We start from the raw sequence: 27,622 nt of genomic DNA on the forward strand, positions 1-27,622 counted from the left end.
TCTTTGGGGTGACTAGATAAAATTTAGATTTTTTTCGATTCGCTTAAATATAGAATTTCTGTATTTTACATGAGAGAGCAGGTAAAGTTGGTGTATATACTCAAAAACAGAGTAGAATAGGGCATTGTATATTTTTTCTGACAGATTATATTCAGAGCCATTTTGTTTTTAACATTGGGGTGCCTAGATAATATTTAGATTTTTTTCGATTCGGGTAAAATTTGATTATCTTTATTTTACACGAGAGAGCATACTGAGTTCCTGTATATACTCCAAAACATAGTAGAATAAGGCATTGTATATTTGTTCTAACAGACTATATTTAGAGCCATTTTCTTTTAACTTTGGGGAGCCTAGATATTTTTTAAATTTTTTTTTAATTCACTTAAAATTTGAATTTGTGTATTTTACATGAGAGAGCATATTGAGTTAGTATATATACTCCAATAGAGAGTAAAAAACGGCATTGTATAATTTTTATGACATATTATATTCAGAGCAATTTTGCTTTTAACATTGGGGTGCCTAGATAATATTTAGAGTTTTTTCGATTCACGTAAAATTAGAATTTCGGTATTTTACATGAGAGAGTATACCTAGTTGGTGTATATATTCCAAAACAGAGTAGAATAGGGCATTTTATATATCTTTTGACAGATTATATTCATAGCAATTTTGTTTTTAACATTGGGGTGCCTAGATTGTATTTATATTTTTATGATTCGGGTAAAATTAGAATTTCTCTATTTTACATGAGAGAGCATATTGAGTTGGTGTATGTACTACAAAACAGAGTAGAAACGGGTATTGTATATTTTTTCTGACCGAATATATTCACAGCACTTTTGCTTTTAACGTTGGGGTGCATAGATAATATTTAGATTTTGTTCGATTCGCTTAAATATAGAATTTTTGTTTTTTACATGAGAGAGCATGTGAAGTTGGTGTATATACTCGAAAACAGAGTAGAATAGGGCATTGTATATTTTTTTTGACAGATAATATACAGAGCTATTTTGTTTTAAACATTGGGGTGCCTAGGTAATATTTAGATTTTAACTAATATGGTAAAATTAGAATATCGTTATTTTACATGAGAGAACAGACTGACTTGGTGTATATACTCCAAAACAGACTGGAATAAGGCTTTGTATATTTTTTCTAACAGACTATATTCAGAGCTATTTTTTTTTAACTTTGGGGCACCTAGATATTATTTAGATTTTGTTCGATTCGCGTAAAATTAGAATTTCGGTATTTTGCATGAGTGAGCATATTGAGTTGGTGTATATACTCCTCAACAGAGTAGAAAAGGGCATTGTATATTTTTTCTGACAGAGTATATTCAGAGCAATTTTGCTTTTAGCATTGGGTTGCCTAGATATTATTAAAATTTTTCCGATTGGCTTAAATATAGAATTTCTCTCTTTTAAATGAGAGAGCAATTTTGCTTTCAACATTCGGGTGCGTAGATAAAATTCGATTTTTTTCGATTCACGTAAAATTAGAATTTGGGTATTATACATAAGAGAGCATACTGAGTTGGTGTATATCCTCCAAAACAGAGTAGAATAAGGCATTGTATATTTTTTTGACAGATTATATTCAGAGCAATTTTGCTTCTTACATTGGGGTGCCTCAATAATATTTAGATTTTTTTAACATTAAGGTGCCTAGATAATATTTAGATTTTTTTCGATTTGCTTCAATATAGAATTTCTGTATTTTTACATGAAAGAGTATAGGAAGTTGGTGTATATACTCCAAAACAGAGTAGAAAAGCGCATTGTATAATTTTTCTTACAGATTATATTCAGAGCAATTTTGCTTTTAACTTTCGGTTGCCTAGATAGTAATTAGATTTTTTTCAATTCACGTAAAATTAGAATTTTGGTATTTTACATGAGAGAGCATACTTAGTTGGTGTATATACTCCAAAACAGTGTAGAATAGGGCATTGTATATTTTTCTGACAGATTATATTCCGAGCAATTTTGTTTTTAACATTGGGGTGCATATATAATATTTAGATTTTTTCCATTCGGGTAAAATTAGAATTTCTGTATTTTACATGAGAGAGCATACTGAGTTGGTGTATATACTCCAAAACATAGTAGAGAAAGGCATTGTATATTTTTAATAACAGACTATATTCAGAGCCATTTTCTTTCAACTTTGGGGCGCCTAGATATTATTTAGATTTTTTTCGATTCTCATAAAATTAGAATTTGAGTATTTTACATGAGAGAGCATACTGAGTTGGTGTATATACTCCAATACAGAGTAGAAAAGGGCACTGTATATTTTTTATGACAGGTTATATTCAGAGCAGTTTTGCTTTTAACATTGTGGTGCCTAGGAAACATTTAGATTTTTTTCGATTCCCGTAAAATTAGAATTTCGATATATTACATGAGAGAGAATACTGAGTTGGTGTATATAATCGAAAACAGAGTAGAATAGGGCATTTTATATTTTTTTGACAGATTATATTCACAGCAATTTTGTTTTTAACAATGGAGTGCCTAGATTATATTTAGATTTTTTCAATTTGGGTAAAATTATAATTTCTGTATTTTACATGAGATAGCATATGGAGTTGGTGTATATACTCCAAAACAGAGTAGAATAGGGCATTGTATATTTTTTCTGACAGATTATATTCAGAGCAATTTTGTTTTTAACATTGGGGTGCCTTGATAATATTTAGATTGTTTTCGATTTGCTTAAATATAGAATTTCCGTATTTTACATGAGAGAGCATATGGAGTTGGTGTATATTCTCCAAAACAAAGTAGAAAAGGACATTGTATATTTTGCCAGACAGATTATATTCAGAGCAATTTTGATTTTAACATTGGGGTGCCTAGATAATATTTAGATTTTTTTCGATTCGCTTAAATATTGAATATCTGTATTTAACATGAGAGAGCATATGGAGTTGGTGTATATACTCCAAAACAGAGAAGAATAGGGCATTGTATTATTTTTCTGGCACATTATGTTCAGCGCAATTTTGTTTTTAACATTGGGGTGCCTAGATAATATTTAGATTTTCTTCGATTCGCTTAAATATAGAATTTCGTTATTTTACATGAGAGAGCATATGGAGTTGGTGTATATACTCCAAAATAGAGTAGAAAAGAGCATTGCATGTTTTTTCTGAAAGATTATATTCAGAGCAATTTTTTTTTAACATTGGGTTGCCTAGATAATTTTTAGATTTTTTTTCGGTTCACTTAAATATAGCATTTCTGTATTTTACATGAGAGAGCATATGGAGTTGGTTTATATACTCCAAAACAGAGTAGAATAGGGCATTGTATATTTTTTCTGACAGATTATATTAAGGGAACTTTTGTTTTTAACATTGGGGTGCCTAGATAATATTTAAAATTTTTTGATAAATGTAAAATTAGCATTTCGGTATTTTACATGAGAGAGCATACTGATTTGGCATATATACTCCAAAATAGAGTAGAATGAGGCATTGTATATTTTTTTAACAGGCTATATTGAGAACCATTTTCTTTTAACATTGGGGCGCCTAGATATTATTTAGATTTTCTTCGATTTCTGTAAAATTAGAATTACAGTATTTTACATGAGAGAGAATATTTAGTTGGTGTATATACACCAAAACAGAGTAGAAAAGGGCATTGTATATTTTTTCTGACAGAGTATATTCAGAGCAATTTTGCTTTTAACATTGGGGTGCCTAGATAATATTTAGATTTTTTTCGATTCATGTAAATTTAGAATTTCGGTATTTTACATGAGAGAGCATACTGAGTTGGTGTATATACTCCAAAACAGAGTAGAATAAGCATTGTATATTTTTTTTGACAGATTATATTCAGAGCAATTTTGTTTTTAATATTGGGGTGCCTAGTTTATATGTAGATTTTTTTCGATTCGCTCAAATATAGTATTTCTGTATTTTACATGAGAGAGCATATGGAGTTGGTGTATATACTCCAAAACAAAGTAGAATAAAGCATTGTATATTTTCTCTAATAGACTATATTCAGAGTAAGTTTCTTTTAACTTTTGGTGCCTAGATATTATTTAGATTTTTTTCGATTCACGTAAAATTAGAATTTCGGTATTTTACAGGAGAAAGCATATTGAGATGGTTTATTCACTCCAAAACAGAGTTGAAAAGGGCATTGTATAATTTCTCTGTCAGATTATATTCAGAGCAATTTTGGTTCATACATTGGGGTGCCTAGATAATATTTAGATTTTTTTCGATTCACGTAAAATTAGAATTTCGGTATTTTAATTGAGACAGCACACTGAGTTGGTGTATATACTCCAAAACAAAGTAGAATAGGGCATTGAATATTTTCTCTGACATATTATATTCAGAGCTATTTTGTTTTTAACATTGGGGTGCTTAGATAATATTTAGATTTATTCAATTCAGGTAAAATTTGAATATCGGTATTTTACATGAGAGAGCATCCTGAGCTGGTGTATATACTCCAAAACAGAGTAGAATAAGGCATTGTATGTTTTTTCTAACAGACTATATTTAGAGTCATTTTCGTTTAACTTTTTGGCGCCTAGATATTATTTTGATTTTTTTGATTCATGTAAAATTAGAATTTCGGTATTTTACTTGAGAGAGAATACTGACTTGGTGTATATACTACAAAACAGAGTAGAATAAGGCATTGTATATTTTTTCTAACAGACTATATTCAGAAGCATTTTCTTTTAAAATTGGTGTGCCTAGATATTATTTAGATTTTTTTTGATTCGCGTAAAATTTGAATTTCGGTATTTTACAGGAGAGAGCATATTGAGATGGTTTATACACTCCAAAACAGAGTTGAAAAGGTCATTGTATATTTTCTCTGTCAGATTATATTCAGAGCAATTTTGGTTCATACATTGGGGTGCCTAGATAATATTTAGATTTATTTCTATTCGCTTAAATATAGAATTTCTGTATTTTACATGAGAGAGCAAATGGACTTGGTGTATATACTCCAAAACAGAGTAGAATTGGGCATTGAATATTTTTTCTGACAGATTCTATTCAGAGCAATTTTGTTTTTAACATTGGGGTGCATAGATTATATGTAGATTTTTTTCGATTCGCTTAAGTATAGAATTTCTGTATTTTACATGAGAGAGCAAATGGACTTGGTGTATATACTCCAAAAAAGAGTAGAATAGGGCATTGTATATTTTTTCTGACAGATTATATTCAGAGCAATTTTGTTTTTAACATTGGGGTGCATAGATAATATTTAGATTTTGTCGATTCAGTTAAATTAGAATTTTGGTATTTTACATGAGAGAGCATACTGAGTTGGTGTATATACTACAAAACAAAGTAGAATAAGGCATTGTATTTTTTTCTAACAGAATATATTCAGAGCCAGTTTCATTTAACTTTGAGGTGCCTAGATATTATTTAGATTTTTTTCAATTCACGTAAAATTTGAATTTCAGAATTTTACATGAGAGAGCATACTGAGTTGGTGTATATTCGCCAAAACAGAGTAGAATAAGGCATTGTATATTTTTTCTGACAGATTATATTCAGAGCAATTTTGCTTTTAACATTGGGGTGTCTAGATCATATTTAGATTTTTGTGCATTCCCTTAGAATTTCTGTGTTTTACATGGAGAGAGCATATGGAGTTGGTGTATATACTACAAAACAGAGAAGAATAAAGCATTTTATATTTTTTCTAACAAATTAAATTCAAAGAAACTTTGTTCTTAACATTGGTGTGTCTAGATAATATTTAGATTTTTTCGATTCGGGTAAAATTAGAATTTATGTATTTTACATGAGAGAGCATACTGAGTTGGTGTATATACTCCAAAACAGAGTAGAATAAGGCATTGTATATTTTTTCTAACAGACTATATTCAGAGCCATTTTCTTTTAACTTTGGGGCGCCTAGATATTATTTAGATTTTTTTCGATTTCCGTAAAATAAGAATTTCGGTATTTTACATGAGAGAGCATATTGAGTTGATGTATACAATCCAAAACAGAGTAGAAAATGGCATTGTATATTTTTTTAGACACACTATATTCAGAGCAATTTTGCTTTTAACATTGGGGTGCCTAGATAATATTTAGATTCTTTTCGATTCAGGTAAATTTAGAATTTCGGTATTTTACATGAGAGACCATACTGAGTTGGTGTATATACTCCATAACAGAGTAAAATAAGGCATTGTATATTTTTTCTGACAGATTATATTCAGAGCAATTTTGCCTTAAATATTGGGGTGCCTAGATTATATTTAGATTTTTTTTCAATTCGCTTCAATATAGAATTTCTGTATTTTACGTGAGAGAGAATATGGGGTTGGTGTATATACTCCAAAATAGAGTAGAATAGGGCATTGTATATTTTTTCTGACAGATTATATTCAGGGAAATTTTGTTTTTACCATTGGTGTGCCAAGATTATATTTAGATTTTTTCCATTCGCGTAAAATTAGAATTTCTGTATTTTACATGAGAGAGCATACTGTGTTTGTGTATATACTCCAAAACAGAGTAGAATAAGGATTTGTATATTTTTGCTATCAGACTACATTCAGACCCATTTTCTTTTAACATTGGGGCACCTAGATATTATTTAGATTTTCTTCGATTTCCGTAAAATTAGAATTTCAGTATTTTACATGAGAGAGCATATTGATTTGGTGTATACAATCCAAAACAAAGTAGAAAAGGGCATTGTATATTTTTTTGACAGAGTATATTCAGAGCAATTTTGCTTTTAACATTGGGGTGCATAGATTATATTTAGATATTTTTCGATTCATGTAAAATTAGAATTTCGGTATTTTACATAAGAGAGCATACTGAGTTGGTGAATATACTCCAAAAGTGAGTAGAATAAGGCATTATGTATTTTTCTTTGACAGATTATATTAATAGAAATTTTGCTTTTAATACTGGGGTGCCTAGAAAACATGTAGATTTATTCAATTCAGGTAAAATTAGAATTTCTGTATTTTACATGAGAGAGCATATGGAGTTGGTGTATAAACCCCAAAACAGAGTAGAATAGGGCATTGAATATATTTTCTGACAGATTATATTCAGAGCAATTTTTTTTTAACATTGGGGTGCCTATATAAAATTTAGATTTTTTTCGATTCGTGTAAAATTAGAATTTCGGTATTTTACATGAGAGAGCATACTGAGTTAATGTATATACTCCAAAACAGAATAGAATAAGGCATTGTATATTTTTTTTAACAGACTATATTCAGAGCCATTTTTTATTAACTTTGGGGCGCCTAGATATTATTAAGATTTTTTTCGGTCCACGTAAATTTAGAATTTAACTATTTTACATGAGAGAGCATACTGAGTTGGTGTATATACTCCAAAACAGAGTAGAATAAGGCATTGTATATTTTTTCCAACAGACTATATTCCGAGCCATTTTCTTATAACTTTGGGGCGCCTAGATATTATTTAGATTTCTTTCGATTCGCGTATAATTAGAATTTCGGTATTTTACATGAGAGAGCATACTGAGTTGGTGTATATGCTCCAAAACCGAGTAGAATAAGGCATTGTATATTTTTTCTAACATACTATATTCCGAGCCATTTTCTTTTAACTTTGAGGCGCCTAGATATTATTTAGTTTTTTTTGGATTCGCGTAAAATTATAATTTCTGCATTTTACATGAGAGAGCCTTTTGAGTTGGTGTATATACTCCAAAACAGAGTAGAAAAGGGAATTGTATATTCCTTCTTACAGATTATATTCAGAGCAATTCTGCTTTCAACATTGGGGTGCGTAGATTATATTTAGATTTTTTTCGATTCGCTTAAATATAGAATTTCTGTATTTTACATGACAGAGCATACTGTGTTGGTGTAAATACTCCAAAACAGGGTAGAATAAGGCATTGAATATTTTTTCTGACAGATTAGATTCAGAGCAATTTTGTTTTTAACATTGGCGTGCCTCGATTATATGTACATTTTTTTCGATTCGCTTAAATATAGAATTTCTGTATTTTACATGAGAGAGCATTTTGAGTCGGGGTATATACTCCAAATCAGAGTAGAATAGGGCATTGTATATTTTTTCTGACAGATTATATTCAGAGAAATTTTGTTTATAACATTGGGGTTGCTAGATAATATTTAGATTTTGTCAATTCGGGTAAAATTAGAATTTCTTATTTTACATGAGAGAGCATACTGAGTTGTTGTATATACTCCAAAACAGAGTAGAATGAGGCATTGTATATTGTTTCTGACAGATTATATTGAGAGCGATTTTGCTTTTAATATTGGGGAGCCTAGATTATATTTAGATATTTTTCGATTCGCTTTAATATAGAATTCCTGTATTTTACATGAGAGAGCATATAGAGTTGCTGTATATACTCAAAAACAATGTTGAATAGGGCATTGTATATTTTTTCTAACAGATTATATTCAGAGAAATTTTGTTTTTAACATTGTGGTGCCTAGAAAACATTTACATTTATTAGATTCGGGTAAAATTAGAATTTCTGTGTTTTACATGAGAGAGCATACTGAGTTGGTGTATATACTCCAAAACAGAGTAGAGTAAGGCATTGTATATTTTCTCCAACAGACTATATTCAGAGCCAGTTCCTTTTAACTTTGGGGTGCCTAGATATTATTTAGATTTTTTTCGATTCACATAAAATTAGAATATCAGTTTTATACGTGAGAGAGCATATTGAGTTAGTGTATATAAACCAAAACTGAGTAGAAAAAAGAATTGTATATTTTTTCTGAACAGATTATATTCAGACCAATTTTGCTTTTAACATTCGTGTGCCTAGATAATATTTAGATTTTTTTCGCTTCACGTAAAATTAGAATTTCGGTAATTTACATGAGAGAGCACGCTGAGTTGGTGTATATACTCCAAAACAGAATAGAATAAGGCATTTTATATTTCCTCTGACAGATTATATTCAGAGCAATTTTCCTTTTAACATTGGGGTGCCTAGATAATATTTAGATTATTTTCGATTTGCTTAAATATAGAATTTCTGTATTTTACATGAGAGAGCATATGGAGTTGGTGTATATACCCCAAAACAGAGTGGAAAAGGGCATTGTATATTTTTTCTGACAGTTTATATTCAGAGCAATTTTGCTTTTACCATTCGGGTGCCTAAATAATGTTTACATTTTTTTCGATTCACGTAAAATTAGAATTTCCGTATTTTACATGAGAGAGCATACTGAGTTGGTGTATATACTCCAAAACAGAGTAGAATAAGGCATTGTATATTTTTTCTGACAGACTATATTCAGAGCAATTTTGCATTTAACATTTGGGTGCCTAGATTATATTTAGATATTTTTCGATTCGCTTTAATATAGAATTCCTGTATTTTACATGAGAGAGCATATTGAGTTGGTGTATATACTCCAAAACAGAGTATAAAAGGGCATTGTATATTTCTTCTGACAGATTATATTCAGAGCAATTCTGCTTTTAACATTGGGGTGCCTGGATAGTATTTAGATTTTTTTCGATTCGCTTAAATATAGAAATTCTGTATTTTACATGAGAGAGCATACTGAGTTAGTGTATATACTCCAAAACAGAGTAGAATAAGGCATTGTATATTTTTTCTAACAGACTATATTCAGAGCCATTTTTTTTTAACTTTGGGGTGCCTAGATAATATTTAGATTTTTTTCGATTCACGTAAAATTAGAATTTCGGTATTTCACATGAGAGAGCATATTGAGTTGGTGTATATACCCTAAAACAGAGTAGAAAAGGTCATTGTATATTTTTTCTGACAGTTTATATTCATACCAATTTTGTTTTTACCATTCGGGTGCCTAAATAATAATTAGATTTTGCCGATTCGGGTGAAATTAGAATTTGGTATTTTACATGAGAGAGCATTCTGGGTTGGTGTATATGCTACAAAAGAGAGGAGAATAAGGCATTGTATATTTCTTCCAACAGATAATATTCCGAGCCATTTTCTTATAACTTTGGGGCGCCTAGATATTATTTAGATTTTTTTCGATTCGCGTAAAATTAGAATTTCGGTATTTTACATGAGAGAGCATACTGAGTTGGTGTATATACCCCAAAACAGAGTAGAATAAGGCATTGTATATTTTCTCTAACATACTATATTCCGAGCCATTTTCTTTTAACTTTGGGTGCCTATATATTATTTAGATTTTTTTCGATTCGCGTAAAATTTGAATTTCTGCATTTTAAATGAGGGAGCCTATTGACTTGGTGTATATACTCCAAAACAAATTAGAAAAGCGCACTGTATATTTCTTCTGACAGAATATATTCAGAGCAACTTTGCTTTTAACATTGGGGTGCCTGTATAATATTTAGATATTTTTCGATTCGCTTAAATATACAGTTTCTGTATTTTACATGAGAGAGCATTCTCATTTGGTGTGTATACTCCAAAACAGAGGAGAATAAGGCATTGTATATTTTTTCTAACAGATTATATTCAGAGCAATTTTGCTTTTAACATTCAGATGCCTAGATAATATTTAAAATTTTTCGATTAATGTAAAATTTGAATTTCGGTATTTTACATGAGAGAACATACTGAGTTGGCGTATATACTCTGAAACAGAGTAGAATAAGGCATTGTATATTTTTTGACAGATTATAGTAATAGAAATTTTGCTTTTAATATAGGGATGCCTAGATTATATTTAGATTTTTTTCGATTCACTTAAATATAAAATTTCTGTATGTTACATGAGACAGCATATTGAGTTTGTGTATATACTCCAAAACAGAGTAGAATAGGGCATTGTATATTTTGTCTGACAGATTATATTCAGGGTAATTTTGTTTTTAACATTGTGGTGCCTAGAGTATATTTAGATTTTTTCGATTTGGGTAGCATTAGAATCTTGTATTTTACATGAGAGAGCATACTGAGTTGGTGTATATACTCCAAAGCAAAGTAGAATAAGGCATTGTATATATTTTTTTAACAGACTATATTCAGAGCCATTTCTTTTAACTTTGGGGCGCCTAGATATTATTTAGATTTTTTTCGATTCACGTAAATTTTGAATTTCGGTATTTTACATCAGAGAGCATACTGAGTTGGTGTATATACTCAAAAACAGAGTAAAATAAGGCATTGTATATTTTTTCTCACAGATTATATTCAGAGCAATTTTGCTTTTAACATTCGGGTGCCTACATAATATTTAGATTTTTTTCGATTCTCGTAAAATTAGAATTTCGGTATTTTACATGAGAAGGCATACTGAGTTGGAGTATATACTCCAAAACAGTGTAGAATAAGGCATTTTATATTTTTTCTGACAGAGTATATTCAGAGCAATTTAGTTTTTAACATTGGACTGCCTAGATCATATTTAGATTATTTTCATTCGGGTAAAATTAGAATTTCTGTATTTTACATGAGAGAGCATACGGAGTTGATGTATATACTCCAAAACAGAGTAGAATAAGGTATTGTATATTTTATCTAACAGACTATATTAAGAGCCATTTATTTTAACTGTGGGGCGCCTAGATATTATTTAGATTCTTTTCGATTTGTGTAAAATTAGAATTTCGTTATTTTACATGAGAGCATATTTAGTTGGTGTACATACTGCAAAACAGAGTAAAAAAGGGCATAGTATATTTTTTATGACACATTATATTCAGAGCAATTGTACTTTTAACTTTGGGGTGCCTAGATAATATTTAGATTTTTCTCGATACATGTAAAATTAGAATTTCGGTATTTTACATAAGAGAGCATATTGAGTTGGTGTATATACTCCAAGAGAGTAGAAAAGGGCATTGTATATTTATTCTGACAGATTATATTCAGAGCAGTTTTGCTTTTAACATTGGGGAGCCTAGATAATATTTAGATTTTTTTCGTTTCACGTAAATTTAGAATTTTGCTGTTTGACATGAGAGACCATACTGAGTTGGTGTATATAATCCAAAACAAAGTAGAATAAGGCATTGTATATTTTTTCTAACAGACTATATTGAGAGCCATTTTCTTTTAAATTGGGAACGCCTAGATATTATTTAGATTTTTTTCGAATCGCGTAAAATTAGAATTTCGCAAGTTTACATGAGAGAGCATATTGAGTTGGTGTATATACTCCAAAACAGAGTAGAAAAAAGCATTGTATATCTTTTCTGACAGATTATATTCTCAGAAATTTTGCTTTTAACATTTGGGTGCCTAGATAATATTTAGATTTTTTTCGATTCACGTAAAATTAGAATTTTGGTATTTTACATGAGCGAGCATACTGAGTTGGTTTATAAACTGTAAAACAGAGTAGAATAAGGCATTGTAAATTTTTTCTAACAGACTACATTCAGTGCCATTTTCCTTTAACTTTGCGATGCCTAGATATTATTTAGGTTTTATTCGATTCGCGTAAAATTAGAATATCTGTATTTTTCATGAGAGAGCATATTGAGTTGGGATATATACTACAAAACAAAGTAGAAAAGGGCATTGTATATTTTTTCTGACAGATTATATTCAGAGCAATTTTGCTTATAACATTGGTGTGCCTAGATACCATTTTCATTTTTTTGACTCACGTAAAATTAGAATTTCTGTATTTTACATGAGAGAGCATATTGAGTTAGTGTATATACTCCAATAAAGAGTAGAATAAAGCATTGTATATTTTTTCTGACAGATTATATTCAGAGCAATTTTGTTTTAAACATTGAAGTGCCTAGATAATATTTAGATTATTTTCGATTCGCTTAAATATAGAATTTCTGTATTTTACATGAGAGAGCATACTGAGTTGGTGTATATACTCCAAAACAAAGTAGAATATGGCATTGTATATTTTTTCTGACAGATTATATTCAGAGCAATTTTGTTTTTAACAATGGGGTGCCTAGGTAATATTTAGATTTTTCCGATTCGGGTAAAATTAGAATTTCTGTATTTTACATGAGAGAGCATTTGAGTTCGTGTATATACTACAAAACAGAGTAGAAAAGGGCATTGTATACTTTTTCTCACAAATTATATTCAGAGCAATTTTGCTTTTAACATCGGATTGTATAGATAATATTTAGATTTTTTTCGTTTGTCTTAAATACTGAATTTCTGTATTTTACATGAGAGAGCATATAGAGTTGGTGTAGATACTCCAAAACAGAGTAGAAAAGGTCACTGTATATTTTCTCTGACAGACTTTATTCAGAGCAATTTTGTTTTTAACATTGGGGTGCCTAAATAATATTTAGATTTTTTCGATTCGGGTAATATGAGAATTTCTCTATTTTACATGAGAGAGCATACTGAGTTGGTGTATATACTCCAAAACTCAGTAGAATAAGGCATTGTATATTTTTTCTGAAAGACTATATTCAGAGCCATTTTCTTTTAACTTTGTGGAGTCTAGATATTATTTAGATTTTTTTCAATTCGCGGAAAATTAGAATTTTGGTATGTTACAAGAGAGAGCATATTGAGTTGGTGTATATACTACAAAACAGAGTAGAAAAGGGCATTGTATATTTTATCTGACAGATTATATTCAGAGCAATTTTGCTTTTAACATTGGAGTGCCTAGATAATATTTAGATTTTTTCGGATCATGTAAATTTAGAATTTCTGTATTTTACATGAGAGCATATTGAGTTGGTGTATATACTACAAAACAGAGTAGTAAAGGGCATTGTATATTTTATCTGACAGATTATATTCTGAGCAATTTTGCTTTTAACATGGGGGTGCCTAGATAATATTTAGATTTTTTTCGATTTGCTTAAATATAGAATTTCTATATTTTACATGAGAGAGCATACTGAGTTGGTGTATTCACACCAAAACCGAGTAGAATAGGGCATTGTATATATTTTCTGACAGATTATATTCAGAGCGATTTTGTTTTTATCTTTGGGGTGCCTAGATAATATTTTGATTTTTTTCGATTCGCTTAAATATAGAATTTCTGTATTTTACATGAGAGATAATGTGGAGTTGTTGTATATACTCCAAAACAGAGTAGAATAGGGCATTGTATATTTTTTCTGACAGATTATATTCAGAGCAGTTTTATTAACACTGAGGTGCCTAGATAATATTTAGATTTTTTCTATTCCAGTAAAATTAGAATTTCTGTATTTTACATTATAGAGCATATTGAGTTGGTGTATATACTCCGACACAGAGTAGAATAGGGGATTGAATATTTTTTGTGACAGATTATATTCAGAGCAATTTTGTTTGTAACATCGTGTTGCCTAAATAATATTTTGATTTTTTCGATTCGGGTAAAATTGGAATTTCGGTATTTTACATGAGAGACCATACGGAGTTGGTGTACATACTCCAAAACAGAGTAGAATAGGGCATTGTATATTTTTTCTGAAATATTATATTCAAAGCAATTTTGTTTTTAACATAGACGTGCCTACATAATATTTAGATTTTTTCGATACTTATAAAATTAGAATTTCTGTATTTTACATGTCAGAGCATATTGAGTTGGTGTATATACTAAAAAACAGAGTAGAAAATGGCATTGTGTATTTTTTTTGACAGATTATATTCAGAGAAATTTTGCTTTTAACATTAAGCTGCCTAGATAATATTTAGATATTTTTCGATTCGCTTAAATATAGAATTTCTGTATTTTACATGAAAGAGCATATGGAGTTGGTGTATATACTTTAAAAGAGTGTAGAATATGGCATTGTATATATTTTCTGACAGATTATATTCAGGGCAATTTTGTTTTTAACATTGGGGTGCCTAGATAATATTTAAATTTTTTTTCATTCCCGTAAAATTAGAATTTCTGTGATGTTCATGAGAGAGCATACTGAGTTGGTCTATATACTCTAAAAAAGAGTAGAATAAGCCATTGTATATTTTTTCTAACAGACTATATTCAGAGCCATTTTCTTTTAAGTTTGGGGCGCCTAGATATTATTTAGATTTTTTTTGATTCACCTAAAATTAGAATTTCAGTATTTTATATGAGAGAGCATATTGAGTTGGTGTATATACTCAAAACAGAGTAGAAAAGGGCATTGTATATTTTGTCTGACAGATTATATTCAGAGCAATTTTGCTTTTAACATTGGGGTGCCTAGATAATATTTAGATTTTTTTCGATTCGGGTAGAATTAGAATTTCTGTATTTTACATGACAGAGCATATTGAGTTGGTGTTTATACTACAAAACAGAATAGAAGAGGGCATTGTATATTTTTTCTGACAGATTATATCCAGAGCAATTTTGCTTTTAACATTGTGGTGCCTAGATAATCTTTAGATTTTTTCGGATCGGGTAAATATAGAATTTCTGTATTTTACATGAGAGAGAATATTGAGTTGGTGTATATACTACAAAACAAAGTAGAAAAGGGCATTGTATATTTTTTATGACAGACTATATTCTTAGCAATTTTGCTTTTAACATTGGGGTGCCTAGATAATATTTATATATTTTTTGATTTGCTTAAATATAGAATTTCTGTATTTTACATGAGAGAGAATACTGGGTTAGTGTATATACCCCAAAACCAAGTAGAATAGGGCATTGCATAATTATTTAGACAGATTATATTCCGAGCAATTTTGTTTTATCATTGGGGTGCCTAGATAATATTTAGATCTTTCTCGATTCACGTAAAATTTGAATTTCTGTATTATACATGAGTGAGCATACTGAGTTGGTGTATATACTCCAAAAAAGAGTAGAATAAGGCATTGTATATTTTTACTAACAGACTATATTCAGACCCATTTTCTTCTAACTTTGGGGAGGCTAGATATTATTTAGATTTTTTTCGATTTGCGTAAAATTAGAATTTCAATATTTTACATGAGAGAGCATATGGAGTTGGTGTATATACTACAAAACAGAGTAGAATAGGGCATTGTGTGTTTTTTCTGACCGATTATATTCAGAACAATTTTGTTTTAAACATTGGGGTGCCTAGATAATATTTAGATTTTTTCAATTTGGGTAGAATTAGAATTTCTGAATTTTACATGAGAGAGCATATTGAGTTGGTATATATACTACAAAAGAGAGTAGAATAGGGCATTGTATATTTTTTCTGACAGATTATATTCAGAGCAAGTTTGCTGTTAACATTGGGGTGCCTAGATAATATTTACATTTTTTTCGATTTGCATAAATAAAGAATTTCTGTATTTTACATGAGAGAGCATATGGAGTTGGTGTATATATTCCAAAACAGAGTAGAATAGGGCATTGTATATTTTTTCTGTCATATTATATTCAGAGCAATTTTGCTTTTAACTTTGGGGGTGCCTAGGTAATATTTAGATATTTTTCGATTCACTTAAATATAGAATTTCTGTATTTTAGATGAGAGAGCATATGGAGTCGGTGTATATACTCCAAAAAAGAGTAGAATAGGGCATTCTATATTTTTTCTGACAGATTATATTCAGAGTAATTTTTTTTTTAACATTGGCGTGCCGAGATAATATTTTAATTGTTTTCAATTCGCTTAAATATAGAATTTCTGTATTTTACATGATAGAGCATACGTAGCTGGTTTATATACTTTAAAACAGAGTAGAATAGTGCATTGTATATTTTTTATGACTGATTATATTCAGAGCAATTTTGTTTTTAACATTGGGTTGCCTAAATAATATTTAGATTTTTTCGATTCGGGTAAAATTAGAATTTCTGTATTTTACATGAGAGAGCATATTGAGTTGGTGTATAAACTACAAAACAGAGTAGAATAGGGCATTGTATATTTTCTCTGAAATATTATATTCAGGGCAATTTTGCTTTTAACATTGGGGTGCCTAGACACTATTTATATTTATTCGATTCTGGTAGAATTAGAATTTTTGTATTTTACGTGAGAGAGCATATGGAGTTGGTGTATATACTCCAAAACAAAGTCGAATAAGGCATTGTATATTTTTTCTAACAGACTATATTCAGAGCCATTTTTGTTGAACGTTGGGGCGCCTAGATATTATTTAGTTTTATTTCAATTTGTGTAAAATTAGAATTTCTGTATTTTACATGAGAGAGCATATAGAGTTTCTGTATATACTCCAAAAAAGAGTAGAATAGTGCATTGTATATTTTTTCTGACAGATTATATTCAGAGCAATTTTGTTTTTAACAATGGGGTGCCTACTTAATATTTTGATTTTTTGATTCGGGTAAAATTAGAATATCGGTAATTTACATGAGAGAGCATACTGACTTGGTGTATATACTTTAAAACACAGTAGAATAGGGCATTGCATATTTTTTCTGTCAGATTATATTCAGAGCAATTTTTCTTTAACATTGGCATGCCTACATAATATTTAGATTTTTTCGATTCAGATACAATTCGAATTCCTGTATTTTACATGAGAGACCATATTGAGTTGCTGTATATACTAAAAAACAGAGTAGAAAAGGGCATTGTATATTTTTTCTGACAGATTATATTCAGAGAAATTTTGTTTTTAACATTGGAATGCCAAGACTATATTTGTATCTTTTCGATTCGCGTAGAATTTGAATTTCTGTATTTTACATGAGAGAGCATATGGAGTTGGTGTATATACTCCAAAACAGAGTAGAATAGGTCATTGTATATTTTTTCTCACAGACTATATTCAGAGCAATTTTGTTTTTAACATTGGGGTGCTTATATAATATTTAAATTGTTTTCAATTCGCTTAAATATAGAATTCCTGTATTTTACATGAGAGAGCATATGGAGTTGGTGTATATACTCCAAAACAGAGTAGAATAGGGCATTGTATATTTTTTCTGACAGATTATATTCAGAGCAATTTTGCTTTTAACTTTGGTGTGCCTAGATAATATTTAGATTTATTTAGATTCAAGTAGAATTAGAATTTCTCTATTTTACATGGGAGAGCATACTGAGTTGGTGTATATACACCAAAACAAAGTACAATAGGGGATTGAATATTTTTTGTGAAAGATTATATTCAGAGCAATTTTGTTTTTAACATTGGGGTGCCTAGATAATACTTATATTTTCTTTTAATCGCTTAAATATAGAATTTCTGTATTTTTCATGAGAGAGCATATGGAGTTGGTGTATGTACTCCAAAACAGAGTAGAATAGGGCATTGTATATTTTTTCTGACAGATTATATTCAGAGCAATTTTGCTTTTACCTTTGGGCTGCCTAGATAATATTTAGATTTTTTTAGGTAAACGTAAAATTAGAATTTCTGTATTTTTCATGAGAGAGCATACTGAGTTGGTGTATATACACCAAAACAGAGCAGAATAGGGGATTGAATATTTTTTGTGACAGATTATATTCCGAGGAATTTTGTTTTTAACATTGGGGTGCCTAGATAATATTAAGATTTTTTCGATTCGTGTAAAATTAGAATTTTGGTATTTTACATAAGAGAGCATACTGAATTGGTTTATATACTCCAAAACAGATTAGAATAAGGGATTGTATATTTTTTCTAACAGACTATATTCAGAGCCATTTTCTTTTAACTTTGGGGTGCCTAGATATTATTTATATTTTTTTAAATTCGCGTAAAATTGGAATTTCGGTATTTTACATGAGAGCGCTTATTGAGTTGCTGCATATACTTCAAAACAGAGTAGAATAGGGCATTGTATATTTTTTCTGACAGATTATATTCAGAGAAATTTTGCTTTTAACTTTGGGGTGCCTAGATAATATTTAGACTTTTTTAGATTCACGTAAATTTAGAATTTCTGTATTTTACATGAGAGAGAATACTGAGTTGGTGTATATACACCAAAACAGAATAGAATAGGGCATTGTATATTTTTTCTGACAGATTATATTCGGAGCAATTTTGTTTTTAACTTTGGGGTGCCTAGATAATATTTATATTTGTTTCGATTCGCTTAAATATAGAATTTCTGTATTTTACATGAGAGAGCATATGGAGTTGGTGTATACGCTCCAAAAAAGAGTAGAATAGGGCATTGTATATTTTTTCTGACAGATGATATTCAGAGCAATTTTGTTTTTAACACTGCGATGCCTAGATAATATTTAGATTTTTTCGATTCGGGTGAAATTAGGATTTCTGTATTTTACATCAGAGAGCATACTGCGTTTGTGTATATACTCCAAAAAAAGGAAAATATTTCATTGTATATTTTTTCTAACAGACTATATTCAGAGCCATTTTCTTTTAACTTGGTGCGTCTAGATGTTATTTACATTTTTTTCGATTCGCGTAAATTTAGAATTTCTGTATTTTACATGAGGGAGCATATTGAGTTTGTGTATATACTGTAAAACACAGTAGAATAAGGTATTGTATATTTTTTTTAACAGACTATATTCAGAGCCATTTTCTTTTAACTTTGGGGCACGTAGATATTATTTAGATTTTTTTCGATTCGCGTAAAATTAGAATTTCGGTATTTTACATGAGCGAGCATATTGAGTTGGTGTATATACACCATAGCAGAGTAGAAGAGGCCATTGGATATTTTTTATGACAGATTATTTTCGGAGAAATTTTGCTTTTAACATTGGATTGCCTAGATAATATTTAGATTTTCTCTATTCGCTTAAATATAGAATTTCTGTATTTTACATGAGAGAGCATATGGAGTTGGTGTATATACTTTTAAAAAGAGTAGAAAAGGGCATTGTATATTTTATCTGACAGATTATATTCAGAGAAATTTTGTTTTTAACATTGGGGTACCTAGATAATATTTAGATTTTTCTCGATTTGCTTAAATATAGAATTTCTGTATTTTACATGAGAGAGCATACTGAGTTGGTGTATATACCCAAAAACCGAGTAGAATAGGGCATTGTATAATTATTGTGACAGAGTATATTCAGAGCAATTTTGTTTTTAACATTGGGTTGCCTAGATAATATTTAGATTTTTTTCAATTCACGTAAAATTAGGATTTCTATATTTTACATGAGAGAGCATACAGAGTTGGTGTATATACTCCAAAACAGAGTAGAATAAGGCATTGTATATTTTTTTTAACAGACTATATTCAGACCCATTTTCTTTAAACTTTGGGGCGGCTAGATATTATTTAGGTTTTTTTTGATTCGCGTAAAATTAGAATTTCAATATTTTACATGAGAGAGCATATGGAGTTGGTGTATATACTCCAAAACAGAGTAGAATAGGGCATTGTATATTTTTTATGACAGATTATATTCAGAGCAATTTTGTTTTAAACATTGGGGTGCCTCGATGATATTTAGATTTTGTCAATTTGGGTAGAATTAGAATTTCTGTATTTTACATGAGAGAGACTGCTTTAAATGTGTCCCAGAGGTTCTGGCACGTTGTGTCTTCGTTCTCATTGGTTTCAAAGAACTTCTTTATTTCTGCCTTCATTTCGTTGTTTACCCAGTCAACATTCAAGAGCCAGTTGTTCAGTTTCCATGAAGCTGTGCGGTTCTGGGTCGGTTTCTGAATTCTGAGTTCTAACTTGATTGCACTATGGTCTGAGAGGCTGTTTGTTATGATTTCAGTTGTTTTGCATTTGTTGAGCAGTGCTTTACTTCCAATTATGTGGTCAATTTTAGAGTAGGTGTGATGTGGTGCTGAGAAGAATGTGTATTCTGTGGATTTGGGGTGGAGAGTTCTGTAAATGTCTATCAGGTTTGCTTGCTCCAGGTCTGAGTTCAAGCCCTGGATATCCTTGTTGATTTTCTGTCTGGTTGATCTGTCTAGTATTGACAGTGGAGTGTTAAAGTCTCCCACTATTATTGTGTGGGAGTCTAAGTCCTTTTGTAAGTCATTAAGAACTTGCCTTATGTATCTGGGTGCTCCTGTATTGGGTCCATATACGTTTAGGATTGTTAGCTCTTCTTGTTGTATTGATCCTTTTACCATTATGTAATGGCCTTCTTTGTCTCTTTTGATCTTTGTTGCTTTAAAGTCTATTTTATCAGAGATGAGAATTGCAGCTCCTGCTTTTTTTTGCTTTCCATTAGCTTGGTAAATCTTCCTCCATCCCTTTATTTTGAGCCTTTGTGTATCCTTGCATGTGAGATGGGTTTTCTGGATACAGCACACTGATGGGTTTTGGATTTTTATCCAATTTGCCAGTCTGTGTCTTTTGATTGGTGCATTTAGTCCATTTACATTTAGGGTTAAGATTGTTATGTGTGAATTTGATACTGCCATTTTGATGCTAAGTGGCCGTTTTGCCTGTTAGTTGTTGTAGATTCTTCATTATGTTGAAGCTCTTTAGCATTCAGTGTGATTTTTGAATGGCTGGTACTGGTTGATCCTTTCTATGTGTAGTGCCTCTTTTAGGAGCTCTTGTAAAGCAGGCCTGGTGGTGACAAAATCTCTGAGTACTTGCTTGTTCGCAAAGGATTTTATTTTTCCTTCACTTCTGAAGCTCAGTTTGGCTGGATATGAAATTCTGGGTTGAAAGTTCTTTTCTTTAAGAATGTTGAATATTGGCCCCCACTGTCTTCTGGCTTGTAGTGTTTCTGCCGAGAGATCTGCTGTGAGTCTGATGGGCTTCCCTTTGTGGGTGACCCGACCTTTCTCTCTGGCTGCCCTTAGTATTCTCTCCTTTATTTCAACTCTGTTGAATCTGACGATTATGTGCCTTGGGGTTGCTCTTCTTGCGGAATATCTTTGTGGTGTTCTCTGTATTTCCTGCAATTGAGTGTTGGCCTGTCTTGCTAGGTGGGGGAAATTTTCCTGGATGATGTCCTGAAGAGTATTTTCCAGCTTGGATTCATTCTCTTCGTCCCCTTCTGGTACACCTATCAAACGTAGGTTAGGTCTTTTCACATAGTCCCACATTTCTTGGAGACTTTGTTCATTCCTTTTTGCGCTTTTTTCTCTAATCTTGGTTTCTCGTTTTATTTCATTGAGTTGGTCTTCGACTTCAGATATCCTTTCTTCTGCTTGGTCAATTCGGCTATTGAAACTTGTGTTTGATTCGCGAAGTTCTCGTATGGTGTTTTTCAGCTCCTTTAATTCATTCATATTCCTCTCTAAGTTATCCATTCTTATCATTTCCTCGAATCTTTTTTCAAGGTTCTTAGTTTCTTTGCATTGATTTAATACATAATTTTTTAGCTCACAAAAGTTTCTCATTATCCATCTTCTGAAGTCTAATTCCATCATTTCGTCACATTCATTCTCCATCCAGCTTTGTTGCCTTGCTGGTGAGGAGTTTTGGTCCTTTCTAGGAGGCTAGGTGTTCTGGTTTCGGGTGTTTTCCTCCTTTTTGCGCTGGTTTCTTCCCATCTTTGTGGATTTGTCCGCTGGTCGTCTGCGTAGTTGCTGACTTTTCGATTGGGTCTCTGAGTGGACACCCAGAATGTTGATGATGAAGTATTTCTGTTGCTTGGTTTCCCTTCTACCAGTCTAGCCCCTTCGCTGTATGACTGCTGAGGTCTGCTCCAGACCTGCTTGTCTGGGGTGCACCTCTAGCAGCTGTGGCACAGCAAGGGATGCTACCAGTTTCTTTTTCTGCTATCTTTGTCCCAGGATGATGCCTGCCTAATGTCAGTCTTTTGGATATAGAGGGGTCAGGTAACTGCTTGAGGAGACAGTTTGTACTTTATATGGGCTTAATTGCTGAGCTGTGAGCTCTGTTGTTCATTCAGGGCTGTTAGGCTGCTATGTTTGATTCTGCTGCAACAGAGCTCATTAAAAAACCCTTTTTTTCTCAAATGCTCTGTGTTGAGGGGTTTGGGCTTTACTTTTGGATGTTCAATGAGGTGTCCTGCCCAGCTAGAAGGCAGACTAGCCACTGTTTGGCTGCCGAGGCTCCGCCCTGCTGTTGTGTGATTCACCCTGTTCCTGCAGGCTCTACTGTGTTCTCCGCCACGCCCTGTGGAGGAGTCTTTTCGTTGTAGCGTGTTGCCTCGGCAACGGCAGGCTGCGTCAGCAGTGGGCGTGTATCTCAGTAGGGACGGGTTGCCTCGGCAACAGCTGGCTGCGTCAGCAGTGGGCGTGTATCTCAGTTGAGGTGGGTTGCCTCCGTAGTGGTGGACGCCCCTCCCCCACAGAGCGTCTCGGACTGTCTGCTCGGAATAGTTTGAAATCGCGGTTTTGTTCGTCCCACTGCATATCCCAAACGATATGATCCTGCAATCCCCTGGGCTGGCCTACTGTCCAAGTCTCGTCCAGTCTCAAGTCCAGCCCTCTCAAGTCTCAGGTTGCCGGTTCAACAGGGCACCGGACAAGCGCGCCCCATGGGGATTGCTAGGTAGGGCTGGCCGCCGCCGCCCCGGCTGCCAGGTTCGCCAGGCAGACGTACTGCCTGGCGTCCCGTGTCTTTTTTATACTTGGGAGTTTCCCCGTACTGTGGGCAACAACGATCAGTCTGGAAATGCAGCTCGAACTCACCGTTTGCGGATTCAACGCGAGCTCCAAACCTGGGTTGTTCTCACAGCGCCATCTTAAGTCCTCCCGCCTCAGAGCCATTTTCTTTTAACTTTGGGGCGCCTAGATATTATTTAGATTTTTTTCGATTCGTGTAAAATTAGAATTTCGGTATTTTACATGAGAGAGCAGATTGAGTTGGTGTATATACTACAAAACAAAGTTGAAAAGGGCATTGTAAATTTTTTCTGACAGTTTATATTCAGAGCAATTTTGCTATCAACAATCGGGTGCCTAAATAATATTTAGATTTTTCTGGATTCACGTTAAATTATAATTTCGGTATTTTACTTGAGAGAGCATACTGAGTTGGTGTATATACTCCAAAACAGAGTAGAATAAGGAATTGTTTATTTTCTCTAACAGACTATATTCAGAGCCATTTTCTTTTAACTTTGGGGCAACTACGTATTTTTAAGATTTTTTTGGATTCGCGTAAGATTAGAATTTCTGTATTTTACATGAGAGAGCATATTGAGTTGGTGTATATACTCCAAAACAGAGTAGAACAGTTCATTGTATATTATTTCTGACAGATTACATTCAGAGCAATTTTGCTTTTAACATTGGGGTGCCTAGATAATATTTAGATTTTTTTCAATTCACGTAATATTAGAATTTTGGTATTTTACATGAGAGAGCATACTGAGTTGGTGTATATACTCCAAAACAGAGTAGAATAAGACATTGTATATTTTTTCTAACAGACTATATTCAGAGACATTTTCTTTTAACTTTGGGGCGCCTAGATAGTATTTAGATTTTTTTGATTTGCGTAAAATTAGAATTTCGGTATTTTACATGAGAGCATATTGAGTTGGTGTATATACTCCAAAAAAAAGTAGAAAAGGGCATTGTATATTTATTCTGACAGATTATATTAAGTGCAATTTTGTTTTTAACATTGGGGTGCCTAGATAATATTTAGATTTTTTTCAATTCACGTAAAATTAGAATTTGAGTATTTTACATGAGAGCAAACTGAGTTGGTGTATATACTCCCAAACAGAGTAGAATAGTTCATTGTATGTTTTTTCTGACAGATTATATTCAGAACAATTTAGTTTTTAACATTGGTGTGCCTAGATAATATTTAGATATTTTCGATTCGGGAAAAATTAGAATTACTGTATTTTATATGAGAGAGCATATTGAGTTGGTGTATATACTACAAAAGAGTAGAAGAGGGCATTGTATATTTTCTCTGATAGATTATATTCAGAGCAATTATGCTATTAACATTGTGGTGCCTAGATAATATATAGATTTTTTTCGATTTGCTTAAATACAGAATTTCTGTATTTTACATGAGAGAGAATATGGAGTTGGTGTATATACTCCAAAACAGAGTAGAATAGGGCATTGTATATTTTTTCTGACAGATTATATTCAGAGAAAATTTGCTTTTAACATTCGGGTTCATAGATAATATTTAGATTTTTTCGATTCGGGTAAAATTATAATTTCTTTATTTTACATGAGAGAGCATACTGAGTTGGTGTATATACTCCAAAACAGAGTAGAATAAGGTATTGTATATTTTTTCTAGCAGATTATATTTAGAGGCATTTTCTTTTAACTTTGGGTGCCTTGATATTATTTAGATTTCTTCAATTCGCATAAAATTAGAATTTCGGTATTTTACATGAGATAGCATATTGAGTTGGTGTATATACTGCAAAACAGAGGAGAAAAGAGCATTGTATATTTCTACTGACAGATTATATTCAGAGAAATTTTGCTTTTAACATTGGCGTGCTTAGATAATATTTAGATTTCTTTCAATTCGCTTAAATATATAATTTCTGTATTTTACATGTGAGAGCATATGCAGTTCGTGTATATACTCCAAAACAAAGTAGAATAGGGCATTATATATTTTTTCTGACAGATTATATTCAGAGAAATTTTGCTTTTAACATTCGGGTGCCTAGATAATATTTAGATATTTTTCATTTCACGTAAAATTAAATTTCGGTATTTTAAATGAGAGAGCATACTGAGTTAATGTATTTCCTGCAAAACAGAGTAGAAAAAGGCATTATATATATTTTCTAACAGACTATATTCAGAGACATTTTCTTTTAACTTTGAGGCACCTAGATATTATTTAGATTTTTATCGATTGGCGTAAAATTAGAATTTCGGCATTTTAAATGAGAGAGCATAGGGAGTTGGTGTATATACTACAAAACAGAGTAGAAAAAAGCATTGTATATTTTTTCTAACATAATATACTCAGAGACATTTTCGTTTAGCTTTCGAACGCCTAGATATTATTTAGATTTTTATCGATTCGCGTAAAATTAGAATTTCGGTATTTTAAATTAGAGAGCATATGAATTTGGTGTATAGACTCCAAAACAGAATAGAATAGGGCATTGTATATTATTTCTGACAGAATATATTCAGAGAAATTTTGTTTTTAACACTGGGGTGCCTAGATAATATTTAGATTTTTTTGATTCGGGTAAAATTAGAATTTCTTTATTTTACATGAGAGAGCATACTGAGTTGGTGTATATACACCAAAACGAAATAGAATAAGTCATTGTATATTTTTTCTAACAGACTATATTCAGAGCCATTTTATTTTACATTTCGGGCGCCTAGATATTATTTAGGTTTTTAACTATTCGCATAAAATTTTAATTTCTGTATTTTACATGAGAGAGTATATTGAGTTGGTGTATATACTCCAAAACAGAGTAGAATAGGGCATTGTATATTTTTTCTGACAGACTATATTCAGAGAAATTTTTCTTCTAACATTGGCGTGCCTAGATAATATTTAGATTTTTTTCTTTTCACGTACAATTAGAATTTCTGAAATTTACATGAGAGAGCATACTGATTTGGTGTATATACTCCAAAACATAGTACAATAGTGCATTGTATATTTTTTCTGACAGATTATATTCAGAGCAATTTGTTTTAAACATTGGGGTGCCTAGATAATATTTAGATTTTTTTCGGTTCACGTAAAATTAAAATTTCGGTATTTTACATGAGAGAGCATACTGAGTTGGTGTATATACTCGAAAACAGAGTAGAATAAGGCATTGTGTATTTTTTATAACAGACTATATTCAGAGCATTTTTGTTTTTAACATTGGGGTGCCTAGATAATATTTAGATTTATTCAATTCGTGTAAAATTAGAATTTCAGTATTTTATATGAGAGAGCATAGTGAGTTGGTGTATATACTCCAAAACAGAGTAGAATAGGGTATTGTGTATTTTCTCTGGCAGATTATATTCAGATTTATTTTGCTTTTAACATTCGGGTGCCTAGATAATATTTAGATTTTTTCGATACGCGTAAAATTATAATTTCTGTATTTTACATGAGAGAGCATAGTGAGTTGGTGTATATACTCCAAAACAAAGTAGGAATAGGCATTGTATAGTTTTTCTAACCGACTATATTCAGAGCCATTTTCTTGTAACTTGGGGCGCCTAGATAATCTTTAGATTTTTATCGATTTGTGTAAAATTAGAATTTCAGTACTTTACATGAGAGAGCATAGTGTGTTGATGTATATACTCCAAAACAGAGTAGAATAGGGCATTGTGTATTTTCTCTGGCAGATTATATTCAGAGCAATTTTGCTTTTAACATTCAGGTGCCTAGATAATATTTAGATTTTTTTGATACCGGTAAAATTATAATTTCTGTATTTTACATGAGAGAGCATTCTGAGTTGGTGTATATAATCCAAAACAGAGTAGAATACGGCATTGTATATTTTTTCTGACAAATTATATTCAGAGCAAGTTTGTTTTTAACATTGGGGTTCCTAGATTATATTTAGATTTTTTTCGATTCACGTAAAATTAGAATTTCGGTATTTTACATGAGAGAACATACTGAGTTGGTTTATATACTCCAAAACAGAGTAGAATAAGGCATTGTAAACTTTTTTTAACAGACTATATTATGAGCCATTGTCTTTTAACTTTGAGGTGCCTAGATATTATTTCAATTTTTATCGATTCACGTAAAATTATAATTTTGGTATTTTACATGAGAGAGCATATTGAGTTTGTGTATATACTTTAAAACAGAGTAGAAAAGGGCATTGTATATTTTTTCTGACAGATTATATTCAGAGCAATTTTGCTTTTAACATTCGGGTGCCTAGATAATATTTAGATTTATTTAGATTGACGTATAATTAGAATTTCGGTATTTTACATGAGAAACCATACTGAGTTGGTGTATA

This window comes from Callithrix jacchus, chromosome 4 (genome assembly GCF_049354715.1).
Source record: "Callithrix jacchus isolate 240 chromosome 4, calJac240_pri, whole genome shotgun sequence".
NCBI classification, from domain to species: domain Eukaryota; kingdom Metazoa; phylum Chordata; class Mammalia; order Primates; family Cebidae; genus Callithrix; species Callithrix jacchus.